The sequence below is a fragment of the Ptychodera flava genome, chromosome 11, assembly GCF_041260155.1.
Source record: "Ptychodera flava strain L36383 chromosome 11, AS_Pfla_20210202, whole genome shotgun sequence".
NCBI classification, from domain to species: Eukaryota; Metazoa; Hemichordata; class Enteropneusta; family Ptychoderidae; genus Ptychodera; species Ptychodera flava.
Genome location: NC_091938.1, coordinates 39,278,185 through 39,285,529, shown reverse-complemented (window position 1 = coordinate 39,285,529; position 7,345 = coordinate 39,278,185). Strand labels below are relative to the sequence as shown.

At 38.7% G+C, this 7,345-nt stretch overlaps 1 long non-coding RNA gene across 1 annotated transcript; it reads left to right on the top strand.

The window, feature by feature from the left end:
- The first annotated feature begins 4,958 nt into the window (after positions 1-4,958).
- Positions 4,959-6,572, top strand: LOC139144242 (uncharacterized). Its single transcript, XR_011554792.1, has 2 exons — positions 4,959-5,961; positions 6,346-6,572. It is a non-coding gene; the product is annotated as an uncharacterized lncRNA (long non-coding RNA).
- The last annotated feature ends 773 nt before the right edge of the window (positions 6,573-7,345 follow it).

Here is a 7,345-nt window from a genome sequence, read left to right as displayed (position 1 = left end):
TAATTAATCCACAGGATGTTGTAAATCATTTTCCATTCAATAAGTCCCTCAACAAGTCCCAAGACTTTGTCCACTGGGACTGAAACACCATGAACAAAATGAATCAAAGTCATCTGGCAGCCATATTGGATCATATTGTTGAAATATTTTATGTGAAAATAAAAGATACAGTGTGCTGTCAATGTGCCAAGTTGACATTAGTCAAAACATTTACTAGCTTTAGCCATAAAAGACAGGGGGCGAAATGCCCATCAGGTGCCCATCTTTGATTGTATTGTGAAAAAAAATGGCCAACTGGTGGCCATATATTGGATCTATCACAACGAAAATCAACATTCTCATGTATGACTAAGACATGTCTGAGTTATGGCTCAAAACAAAAAATCATACCGAAATGGCTGCTACGACAAAGATCTGTGCCCTTGTACCCAATTTGAAAGAAATTGGTCCATACATGCCTTAGTTATGGCTTAAAACACGGAAAAAATCGTAACAAAACGGCTGCCTGGCGGCCATCTTGGATCATATTACAACAAAAATCAATAAGCATATGTATGACATAGATCAATGCTCTTGTACCAAATTTGAAAGAAATCGGTTGAGACATGCCTCAGTTATGGCTGGAAACACAAAAAAATTGTAACAAAATGGCCGTCTTGTGGCCATCTTGGATCGTATCACAAAAACCAATCAACGTGCATCTGTACGGGGTAGGGTACTATCCTTGTGCAAAGTTTGAAAGAAATTGACCATGGCATGACTGAGATATCTGTGTGAACAGATGGACTCATGGATGGACAAACGGACGGACAGGACCCAATCTATAAGCCCCCTGCACTTCATCTGTGGGGACTAAAAACTGTGTCACTGCATCCTTTTTGCAATATGAATACGATGAGAAACAAAAGTTTTATTTTTCTCGGCCTTATACATGGGAGTCTATGGAGAACTGCCTTATTCATGGGAGTCTATGGAGAACTGCCTTATACATGGAAGTCTATGGGGAACTGCCTTATACCGTACATGGGAGTCTATGGAGGTGTAAACTAAAAACTCCTCTAACACGGCCAAATTTGATCGCATTGTGAAACAAATCAACGTGCATCTGTATGGGGTAGGGTACTATCCTTGTGCAAAGTTTGAAAGAAATTGATCAGGGCATGTCTGAGATATCTGCATGAATGGACATACGGACGGACACACGGACGGACGAACATGACCCAATCTATAAGTCCCCCAGGACTTCATCCGTGGGGACTAACAAACAGTGTGGCATCCCATAACGTTTGTCGCCGCACTCCAGGGTGAAAAAGAATCACTTTGTGAGCAGACAACAAACAATTAACACCGCACATCGAGTCAGAAAATCCTATAGAAAGTACTGAATCGTTTTTTTTACTCACCAATCCGAATTAATTCTACCTTCTTTTCCACATTAATCAACTAAACACATTAGCCTACAGCGAAGGTTTTTTTTTTTAGACAGAAGGTAAGTACAAGTAATATTTTGGTTTTATCATACATTTTACACTTTACCAATTATCTGTGATGACAAAATGCAGAAAAAAAAGAAATATTCGATGCCTAAAAGTTATATTACATTTTTCAATCTGCAGCATCAATGACTGATTGCCAATCTGAGACTCCAACTATTACAACTTTCTCTCATAATTAGATGCGGAAAGTAATTTTGATGCAATTTTAATCGGAAAAGTCAAAATATTTATGACAATAAGATATGTACATGTAAATCAATATGATAGAAAAACATACTTCTATTTTGATGAAAGATAAGTTAAAGATCGACCTATTCAAATTCAGATTTTGTGGCTCTCCACGAGAGAGAGAGAGGCAGAGAGAGGCAGAGACAGAGAAGAGAGCTGTTGGGTGTTAATTTTGCATTTAATTTCCAGTTTAAGTGGGAGTGTGTGCGTCCCCGTGTTGACTTTGTGGTTTGCTGATAACGCTGGCATTTGGTGGCAGAAGACTAACAGTGCAAAATGATCGGTAATTAGAGGCTCAATGTAGGACATCTGTCGAGCGGGAAAATTTGTATCAGTTTAAGTGGGAGCCTGCGCATCCCCATGATGACTTTATGATTTGTGGTTTGCTGATAACGCGGGCATTTGTAACAGCGCGAAATATGATCCTGTAATTAGAGAAAGTGCTCAATGTAGAACATCCGTCGAGCTGGAAAATTTGCATCACGTGATCATTGGCACGAAATGATACGGTGATTAGAGAAAGTGTAGCACAATAGAACAGCCATCAAGCTGGAAAACATACATCACGTGATCATTTGAGGAGCATGCGCGTTGCGTGTCGATTTTTGTGGTTCGCGGTTTGCTAACACTGGCATTTGATCGCAGAAGAGTAACGCTAAGGCCGCAAAATGATACAAATTTGAAGCGCATGGGTTTTACTATGCATGGCCATTGAGCCATGGCATTAGGGACCGAGCACAATTAACGGCAGGGGGGGCGCGGAAGAGAAAATGGGGGGGCCACGAAAAAAAATGAGTGTTCTTGGGGTGGGCCATGAAAATTCCAAGGAAGGTAAGGGGTGGGCCACCAAAATTTTTTACACCATGACAGACAGAGAATATTTTTCAGCATTTTTGTTCCTTGTTGAAGCTGGAGTTCCTTGTTAAACTTCTTGTAGCGTGATGAAATACCAAGTCTTGAACCTCACAATGCAGTTGTTCTGTGTAAAATCAGCAATATTATGATTAAAATAGCACAACACAATACTGAAAAGTATATTCCCTTACAAAACTGAACTGCCTATTAGCCAGTCCACATAACTGTGTGGAACAGGTGGCATGGCTATTTGAGGGAAAATAGGCAGTCCATAGCAGCCTAACCTGCCACATGCCAGTATTGGAAATACGACATGTTAAAATTTGAACATTCATCACAAGCTATGCATGTGAAATCAGGCTCAGCCATGTGAAGTAACCATTCATTAGCAGTCCTATTGAATTCATGACAGAAGGGAAGATTGTCAATGGATTGAATGGTAGCTTACACTCAGTGTTGAATCTAGGATCTTAGGATTGGGGGACATTTGGGCCCACTGCCTTAAATTTTGGGGGACATTTTCAAAATTTAGGGGACAATTTTTTGGCAGCAAATTTGCATATTAATCTGCATATTAAATTAGCATTTATTTAAAATAAGTCTATGAAGTCTTTGTACATCTATTCAAGAATATAATTGTTTTGAATAAAGTATCACAAATTCACTCACATTCATAGAAAAGATGCAGCACATTCTGTTAGTCTCAAGAGATAATTCTTTCAGTATTATGCAAAAATACAATTGACAATTTCCCCACAGTGAGAAAAGTTCATTTGTCATTTCACAGCTCTCATTGATAGAGCAGGTCTTTTTTTAATGACTAAGTAGTCTCGATCTCTGCAGCAGTAAGTTCCCATAGACATAAAAGGGTAACCTAGGGAATCTAGAGTGATGACGCTTTGTCCTAAGCAAGTTTGGAAAATGGCCGACACCATGTGCTGCATCGAGGCAAAACAAACACAGCACAACGTCCCGACTCTGACAATGCAAGCCGTGCAAGTATTAGTAAATGCATTCTTACTGAAGAACTTGACATATGACCCGTCTGGTATAAGATCTGAATAGATATTCACTGTTGTTCTCGCTAGATCGAATTTCTTGGCAAGCCATGCATGCGTGACCGTGGCATAACGACTTTGACAAACAACATGAACCAAGCTACGTCTAGTATCTCGATCCATGTGGACACATGAAATGTTTCAGAAAATTTTGGAATTTGGTTTGATTTCCGCTTGATCAAGAACATGTTTTTTCTTTTTGAATGGAATAGGTGTGTTGGCTACATTTTTCAAAAACCTTTCTGTGTGAGAGTTAGTTTGAAATTACTCCCGTACGTGAATTTTTTTTCTCGTCACGGCTGTCAGTCAGTACATTCACAAACAAGTTTTATTGACAATGTAACAAACGCAAATGTCATTTCAAAACGGACGTGTGCTGCTAAAGTATTTATAATGAAATCATTGGTAACATTCTAGCAAATATAGCAAATCATCACGCAAAGTGGTTACGTTTAACAATGAAAGAAAACACACGTTGACCTATTTACAGACCCCCCCCCCTCATTGTGAGTGCGCCCAAAGTGACGCACTGGGTAGATTTCAGAGCGGGATTTTTTGCTGAAACGCGTCAATCCCGCGATGGCGCGCTCTAGATTCAACACTGTTACACATGTGGCAGTAAAATTTAGACATGCATTAATACACTCCAAGGACTGACTTGTTTGTCAATTCTCATGTTTTCATATCCCTATTGTCTATTTAATTTAAATAAATTAGGCAGCACTCATGTGTAGAGTTGTTTTTACTTGAGTTAAGTTTTTCAGGTGAAATTACTCATGTTTGCACAATAGAAATGTCACATGGGTCACATGCACTGGTTACCAGTTAAATTGTTCTCAGACTTAAATATTTAGTGGATACAGAAGCAACGGTTTGCCATTTTAAAGTGACAGTGTAAAGCTGTAAGTTTTTGATTTTGTTAATATTTTTGTTATGTATCAACTGCACTTACTTTATTGGTTCACAAATTTAAGTTAAATTAGCTCGTTGATATTATCAATACAACCAACATACACTTTGTGTGCATGTATATTATAAAAGTCCACGTGTTATTGTGTTCAATTAAAGTTTAGTCCAGACCAAAATGTGTTTACCAACAATAACAATGCTGACTTTACATAATACAGGTTGTGAACACTGGACATATGAACGTGTTTTAGAAAATAGAATAACATTTGCAATACTGGCTAACATGATTTTGAAAAGAGAGAAAAACCTGTAGTCGATGTACGAAGAACAAAATTTCTGCCAAAATTATGAAGTTACAGACTATCCCTTAAATATAGTTAGAATTAATTTAATTCATCTCCATTCAAAAAAAGAGACCAGGATTTTCAGCATAAACCAATGAATATGACAAGAGGGAAGTAATGCAGATGGCTGCGAACGTCTGTGAGTAGTAAATTAAATCAGATAAATCAGCACAGATCAAATTTTAAACATCGTTTATTTTTATTTTCAAAATGTGAAATAATTAACACATGTTCACCGCTAAATATTCAATATGATCGGAACCTGCATTCTATTGAAAGGTACTCACATTTTCAGACGTAATATGGTTGGATCTGTCAATAAATTTTGTCAGATCATCACAACGACGAACACACTTGCGACGGTTCTGCATCTGCCATTGTAAAACTTTCGCGATTACAACTTACATAAAACTTAATGGAAACGCAGTACAGGTACTGTTCATCCCCAAACCGTTCAAAAATCGAGCCGGATCGACTAACGGTTCTGACGATGTATGATGTCGTGACTTTGGAAAGAGTTGCGTTTCCGAGAGTGGACGGCACGCAACAGGGTATGAACGTAAGGGTCCCGTAAATGAGTATGCTGGAATTTAACAAGGCTGATCAGTATTGCAACGGGGTTCACTTAGTGTGCTGGACTTCCGTATTTTAACTGATCTCTTCATATAAAGTCATTTTTGCTTATTAGAAAAATCTAAAAGAACAGTTTACGCGTACTTGAAATGTCAAAATTTTGCGACGGTCACGACCCTTGACCTTTCGAATTTGACCAATGCTTTGTGTTCCCACGCGATCGTTATCGGACACATTATACGTTGCATCTCTCAAATGAGATAACGCATAGTTTTTTCAAGTATTAACGGCTGTTCAAATCTTCAGCTGAATCTTACGAATTATGGCTGATTTCTCAGTCATTTCTTCCCCCAGTGACGACACATTTTTAGTCAAAACAGCAAGTGAGTTAGGTCTATGTATGTTTCGGTGGGCATGAAGGTATATTTCCCCGCGACATTGTTGGATGCAGTGACCGAGATAGCAAGTCGCCGTGGACGATAATTTTCCATTGATCCGGTAAGTATGTGAAATGAATATTTATAAAGGGCAATTACGAAATTAGTATGCCTTATAGAGAGGCTTTTCTCTGCACATCGATGTTTCCCTGGGAAGCTTGGCTTTGTATATGGCCCGACATTTTTAACCTGAGCTTGAGGGCCAGCCAGTGGCAACAACTAGTCAAGTAAATACAACGTACACAAGCCCAATACATTTCTAGATATGTTACACTTTTTCTAGATATGTTCATTTAATGTGTTAATTTTGCACTCGCAAAGATGCATGTAAAAAATTCCTCTATGTGTATGTAACAAATCACACACATGTTCTGAAACTATATTGTAAATTTGTTGTCTTAATAAATGTTGCTAAGTTCATTCTCTTCTTTCTGTTTCATTTCAGTGTGCATATCAGCCAAGGCCCAAGAAAAATTCGGCAAGAATAATCATGACCTACCTAAAGAAGTCTTCAATATCAAATTTCAAAACAAAATAGGACATGAAAGACGAGACTTGGCCAGAGCTAAATGAACTCTTTTAAAAACTAATCTTTGACTAAATCACTTTTCACTGTGTCTATGAAATTTGTTGAAGCCAAAAATTTATTAAATTGGTCATCAGACTTACAGATATATTTTGTGATTTTTACCTTCTCGTGTCTATTTATAGACAGAGAAGGTATTAGAGTTGAAAACCAATATGCTGCTGTCAAGAACTTCCGTCTGTCAAGACTTCCGTCTGTCAAGATCCGTTGACGTCATGCCATTGTGATGGGTCATATCATAAACTGGTGGGGGTGTTCATGGCTCAGGTTGAGGTGTGGGAGAACGATTTTGAGCTATGACAAAAATCAAAAGGGACTTAGCGGCATAGCCACAGTGTTAAGCCTTTCTCCAAGGTTTCTTAGTTGACTACAATCTATTACAGACTACTGAGTTGACGTTAGGGGTACTCACTTTGTGTTTGCTCACTCTGTGAGCGCTAGTGTTTGGTACTGAGTTGCGTGGATATCCCCTCATGGCCTCACGTGATCTGGGCCTGTTGCATAATCTGCAGAGATGATCATATGCCTCCGAGTCTGAAAACTGTCACTGTGTAAGCCTGTCGGCATTTTCCTTGCATTTTTTCTCATTTAATTTTGCAAATATCGGCAAGTACCTCAATATTTCAAGATAACCCTTTCTTCCCAATCGTTTCCTGGAGTTTCAGAGTCATATGAACGAAAATGAGTGAAAGTTTTAGACAGAAAATCGGACGTCGGCCATGTTCAATGTTTACAGTACAATCAGAAGTTTACGTGGAGGAATTAACCAACAAACACAGGAGTGTTCATGATGCCCGCCCTCTAGAGGCAGACCCTCCTATATGAAGTACCACATTTGATGCTTGTGGAAAGCTTGACC